Genomic DNA, 6,471 nt, shown 5'->3' on the forward strand with positions numbered 1-6,471 from the left:
TTGAATCTGCAATTTAAATTTTTACCCTGTGTATATAATGCAGAATACTGCATTAGTGTGACCACTCATATAAAGATGTCTGTAATCAGTAAATATAGTGTGTTACATATACCAATCAGCCAACATTAAACCCACCTGCTTAAACCAGTTTTTCATCATTAAAAATGCTTTAAACTGTATAAACTTGTTTATAAACACTTGAATATTTCATTATATGATATGTGTACTTATATAAGCAGATAATCGTAAGTGAATTGCATTCAAAAGTAAAATCTTTACATGAAAATGGAAATCTTGTAAGCTCATTGGGCCGGGGGGTGCATTGTTTTGTTATTGAAATATCTTGGTACGTAGTGGTGTTCATGATCACGTCTTAACAGGTGCTCCAGGACATGTAGAATTTGGAAAAAATAAAGACCACCTGCCATATTTTAAAATGCATCCATCTAATCCTACATAAGTTTCACCCTTCTTTCGTCCATTGGAATTATATGGCACGCACTGCATGTGGTGAAATGTCTGTAGGGTTAGGTGAGAATATTAAGTTTTTTTGTTTTCAGCTAAAAATAGGATAAAGGATAAAAACAAGAAAGTCTGACTTCTTTTCGTTGTGATCGAGTGTCTGTTGTTTTTTTAAAATTTACTAATGGTTAAGGTTAGGATTTGGGAATTTGGGGATCTCAAGATCATTTCAATAGCTGCTGACTACAAACGTGGTCAAATTTGTTTCTCTGAAATAACTTGAAACTGACAAAAGTAATTGGCATCCACAATTGTTTATTCCATATTTAATAGAAATCAGACATTGCTTTCGATTTTTTATTCAACATAATATTGTAAAGAATAGAACAAATGAAAATGGCTTGGACAAAAATGATGGGACCCATAACCTTATATTTTGTTGCACAACCTTTAGAGGCAATCTGAAGGATTCAGATCAGGACTCATAGAAGATTTCAGAATAGTCTAATGTTTTCGGTGTGTGTTTTGGGTCATTATCCTGTTGGAGGACCCATGATCTGCGACTGAGACAGAGCTTTCTGACACTGGGCAGTATGTTTGGCTCCAGAATGCCTTGATAGTCCTGAGATTTCATTGTGCCATGCACAGATTCAAGACACCCTGTGCCAGGTGCAGCAAAGCAGCCCCAAAACATAACCAAGCCTCCTCCACGTTTCACTGTAGGTATGGTGTTCTTTTCTTTGAAAGCTTCATTTTTTCGTCTGTGAACATAGAACTGATGTGACTTGCCAAAAAGCTCCAGTTGAGACTCATCTGCCCAAAGGAAATTCTCCCAGAAGGATTGTGGCTTGTCAATATGCATTTTAACACATTCCAGTCTGGCTTTTTAATGTTTTTCTTTCAAAAGTGGTGTCCTCCTGGGTCTTCTTCCATGGAGCTCACTTTCAGAAATGCTCAGAAACTGACATACCTTCACCTTGGTGTTCAGCTTGTACAGTACTGTGGCACCTGTATAACATTCTGTACAGATAAGATTCTTTCAAACATAATTAAATGAAAGGTCCTAAATAAACGTACTATACATTTTACATTACATTTTAGTAATTTGACAGAATAGTTAAAAACTGAATCAAATCAATTTGTGACCACCCTTCGGCGTTAGAACTGCATCACTTCTCTGAGATGGCCAACGCTGTCCTGCAGTTCTATAAGACAATCAGCAGGGAGGTTGTTCCAAGCATGTCGGAGAACAGTTTTCTGCAGAATTTGGTTGGCTTCTTGCTTCTGATCTCAGACAGCCATGATCAATTTTTTATGTAAAAAGTAGTCACAGTTGCTTACAGTCATATGTTACTTTTTAAAATTAAAGACTGAGTTAGTGATTGGTTCCTCTGTCCCCCATTCCTTACAATTGAGGTTGAAATGTCTTGAATTTATTCAACCAACCATTTCCAAATTATTACCAACACATTTGTTACAGTTGTTACAGTGGGAAATAACTGTTAATCAATGCGAACACTTGCGATAACTGATATAGGAAGCGCCATATAGCATGTACAGAAATGTTTCTAAATTAGCCTATGTGAAATGCAACTCACAATGGCCAAGAACATAAAACTGTTACAGTAGGCCTTGTTCAGATTAGACACATTGGGATTCTGGCATTAGCCTATGGAGCTGGTCTAACTGGTCAACCAGGTGTTTCAAAACCTAGCTCAAGGTGTTTTTTTCAGCAGGGGTTCATATTCACTTGCAAAGTTGGACAGGGATGTAACCTTACGAGTGACAAGAAAACAATGATATGGACCGGGTCTCGTTTGGTTGTAGCCTATCGAGATAGCAAAGTATGCCTTTGAGTTACACACAAGCTAAATGACACAGAAAACACTGTCTGCTATTCACATTCCTGGACATCAGGAGGCAGCAGAGCCGCAGGAGGCAGTGGTTTGGACATTATCTATGGACAGAATTCTAACAATAGTTAAAAGGAAGCCCCTGAAACATACGCATCCATGTTACAAATGTATTGAGCCTATAGTTAACTCCATTACTTTTGTTAAAGCAAGTTATTCAGAAACCCACCAAAATCAAAGGTGCAAAGAGTAGAGAATAGAGAAAATTGCTTACCTTAGTTACTACATGATGGCACTAGCAACTAGAAGAAATTATATGCAAGTTGATTTACAGCTGTGATATAATAGTAAGTCATTAATAACTCATTATAGACAAAAACCTATAAAACCTATTCACATTCAAAGCTGCACTAGCACTGTTGGAAAACGAAAGGAGCAATACACCTTCAGTGCATTTTTAGGGACCACACAGATTTCCTTGCATATGAGGATTAGTCCATACCTTTACCCAGAGCCAACCTGTCACAGCTTGCCAAGCAAGATATTTTGTTTTGCTGGATACCATAGCTACTATTGATGGGACCAAACAATAGTTGTGCTCTTACCTGCACCGTTAACAGCAATTCAATGTTGCATTCAGATAATACATTTTTGACTAACTGCTATTTTTTAAGATTCTGCCATTATGTTACCTTATGTTTTACTACAATTACAAAAGCATTATTTGGCATAGTTTTACTGACATTTGAAAGCGACTGATGCACTAAACCACCATATAAGGATACTTGATTGATTTAGTTGAAGTGGTTGTATGATAAAATACAGGATGAATGCCAATTCTATGCATGAAGCCCCCAGTTCCTGTTGGGACTGATTGCAGGGGAAGGGGAGGGGGTTCTTACTCAAGAACTGCAAAAACACATGAGGTGTCACCCAGCACACACTGTATCTTTTGGCTGATGAGTAAGGAGACCCGCGAGCTGGACCTGGAATTTTGGGGTAGAGATAGGTTGATGATTTCAGGCCTCATGCGGTTCTGTCCCTAACCAAAGAGCTAGGGAGATGGAAAAAGGAGGTGTGGGCAGAAATGAGGCTGGAGCTTCATGACTAGGTGGCCGCTCAATGAAATATCTAACTGACTGAGCTCCGACAGCAATAGTTGCTGGCTTCAGGTGGAGGGAGGAGGTACACATCAGGGGCATGCTTGACACAGCTATACTGAGCTGGGGCTGGGCAGGGAGGCAGCTCAGTTTCAGTGGGTACTTGTGGCAAATTTAATTGATTGAACATAGTTTAAAGGCACAATTCACACTGCATGTCAGGACAAAAATCAAGCTACAAAGTCCAGGGAACTCTCTAGATCAGGGCAAGGGTATGAAACCATTTCTAAAGATTTTGAGTGTTCCCAGGAGCCCAAGCCTCTTCCAAGAGTTGGCTGTCCGGTCAAACTGAGTAGGCACGTAAGAATGGCCTTGGTCAGGGAGATGACCAAGAACCGAATGGTCACTCTAACAGAGCTTCAGAAGTCCTCTGCAGAGATGGGAGAACCTGCCAGAAGGATGACCATCTCAGCAGCACTCCATCAATCAGGCCTTTATGGTAGAGTGGCTAGACGGAAACCATTCTTGAGTAAAAGGTATATGACAGCCTGCTTGGAGTTTGTGTAACAGCATTTAAAGGACTCTGGGAGCATGAAGAAAAATATTTACAGTGGTGTGAAAAAGTGTTTGCCCCCTTCCTGATTTCTTTTTTTTTTTTTTTGCATGTTTGTCACACTTAAATGTTTCAGATCATTAAACTAATTTAAATATTAGTCAAAGACAACACAAGTAAACACAAAATGCAGTTTTTAAATGAAGGTTTTTATTATTAAGGGAGAAAAAAAATCCAAACCTACATGGCCCTGTGTGAAAAAGTGATTGCCCCCTAAACCTAATAACTGGTTGGGCCACCCTTAGCAGCAACAACTGCAATCAAGCGTTTGCGATAACTTGCAATGAGTCTCTCACAGCGCTGTGGAGGAATTTTGGCCCACTCATCTTTGCAGAATTGTTGCAATTCAGCCAGATTGGAGGGTTTTCGAGCATCAACCGCCTTTTTAAGGTCATGCCACAACACCTCAATAGGATTCAGGTCAGGACTTTGACTAGGCCACTCCAAAGTCTTCATTTTGTTTTTCTTCAGCCATTCAGAGGTGGACTTGCTGGTGTGTTTTGGATCATTGTCCTGCTGCAGAACCCAAGTTCGTTTCAGCTGGAGGTCACAAACAGATGGCCGGATATTCTCCTTCAGGATTTTTTGGTAGACAGCAGAATTCATGGTTCCATATATCACAGCAAGTCTTCCAGGTCCTGAAGCAGCAAAACAGCCCCAGACCATCACACTACCACCAACATATTTTACTGTTGGTATGATGTTCTTTTTCTGAAATGCGGTGTTACTTTTACGCCAGATGTAATGGGACACACACCTTCCAAAAGGTTCAACTTTTGTCTCGTCAGACCACAGAGTATTTTCCCAAAAGTCTTGGGGATCATCAAGATGTTTTCTGGCAAAATTGAGACGAGCCTTAATGTTCTTTTTGCTCAGCAGTGGTTTTCGTCTTGGAACTCTGCCATGCAGGCCATTTTTGCCCAGTCTCTTTCTTATGGTGGAGTCATGAACACTGACCTTAACTGAGGCAAGTGAGGCCTGCAGTTCTTTGGATGTTGTTGTGGGGTCTTTTGTGACCTCTTGGATGAGTCGTCGCTGCGCTCTTGGGGTAATTTTGGTCGGCCGGCCACTCCTGGGAAGGTTCACCACTGTTCCATGTTTTCACCATTTGTGGATAATGGCTCTCACTGTGGTTCGCTGGAGTCCCAAAGCTTTAGAAATGGCTTCATAACCTTTTCCAGACTGATAGATCTCAATTATTTTCTTTCTCATTTGTTCCTGAATTTCTTTAGATCTCGGCATGATGTCTAGCTTTTGAGGATCATTCGGTCTACTTCACTTTGTCAGGCAGGTCCTATTTAAGTGATTTCTTGATTGAGAACAGGTGTGGCAGTAATCAGGCCTGGGTGTGGCTAGAGAAATTGAACTCAGGTTTGATAAACCACAGTTAAGTTATGTTTTAACAGGGGAGGCAATCACTTTTTCACACAGGGCCATGTAGGTTTGGATTTTTTTTCTCCCTTAATAATAAAAACCTTAATTTAAAAACTGCATTTTGTGTTTACTTGTGTTGTCTTTGACTAATATTTAAATTTGTTTGATGATCTGAAACATTTAAGTGTGACAAACATGCAAACAAATAAGAAATCAGGAAGGGGGCAAACACTTTTTCACACCACTGTATATGGTCTGATGAGATGTAACTCTTTGGGCAGAACTCCAAGCACTTAATCTGGCAAACACCAGGCACTGTTCATCTCCTTGCTAATACCATCCCTAAGCAACGTGGTGCTGTGAATCAATGTCCTGTGTGCTGTCGTCTGGTTCATTCCGTCACTGAAAGATGTGTGGAAAAGTTTGTTAGCTGCATTTGGAAGTTTGCACTACATTTCCGTGTGGTCAGCTGAGGCAGCAACATGAGTGCACCAGTTTGCACCTAATATAGGCCTTGACTTTAAGTTAGTGCAAGGTAAGCTATGTGTGTCTGTGAGGTCTAGTCGCTGTGGGGGAATTGGCCTCTGTCTGTCTGGAGCAGGCCAAGACGTAGTTGTAGAAGCCAGAACCAAGAGCAAGAGCAGAGGCAAGAGGCATCATTCTGAGTAAGTGCATCATTCTGACCAGGTGTGTAGGTGTGTAGTATCGCTGCGGACTTTCCTCTAGACGCGGTAACGTTGATTTTTAAATTGCTCATTTGAACAGCAAGGGTTAGGGCTTGAGCCAGTTTGTTTGTCTGTTACCTGTTAATCACTTCTACTGGTTGCATACCTATAAAGTGATTGAACATTTGTCTTAAATAGCTTAAAAAGCTGTGGAATTTATCAGTAGATTAGCTTTGATTTGATATTGCTTGTGAGCAATTGTAGGCCATTTAAATAGGCGTGTGAGAGTGACGCTAGCGTCGCTCCGTCCCAGTTTGTGATGTTATGTTTCACCCCATCCCAGTCTGCTCTCTCCCTCGAAGACCCCCCCTGCGACGTGGGCCTCCATGGCGTCGGAACCCCTT

Source organism: Conger conger, chromosome 2, assembly GCF_963514075.1.
Source record: "Conger conger chromosome 2, fConCon1.1, whole genome shotgun sequence".
Classification (NCBI taxonomy): Eukaryota; Metazoa; Chordata; class Actinopteri; order Anguilliformes; family Congridae; genus Conger; species Conger conger.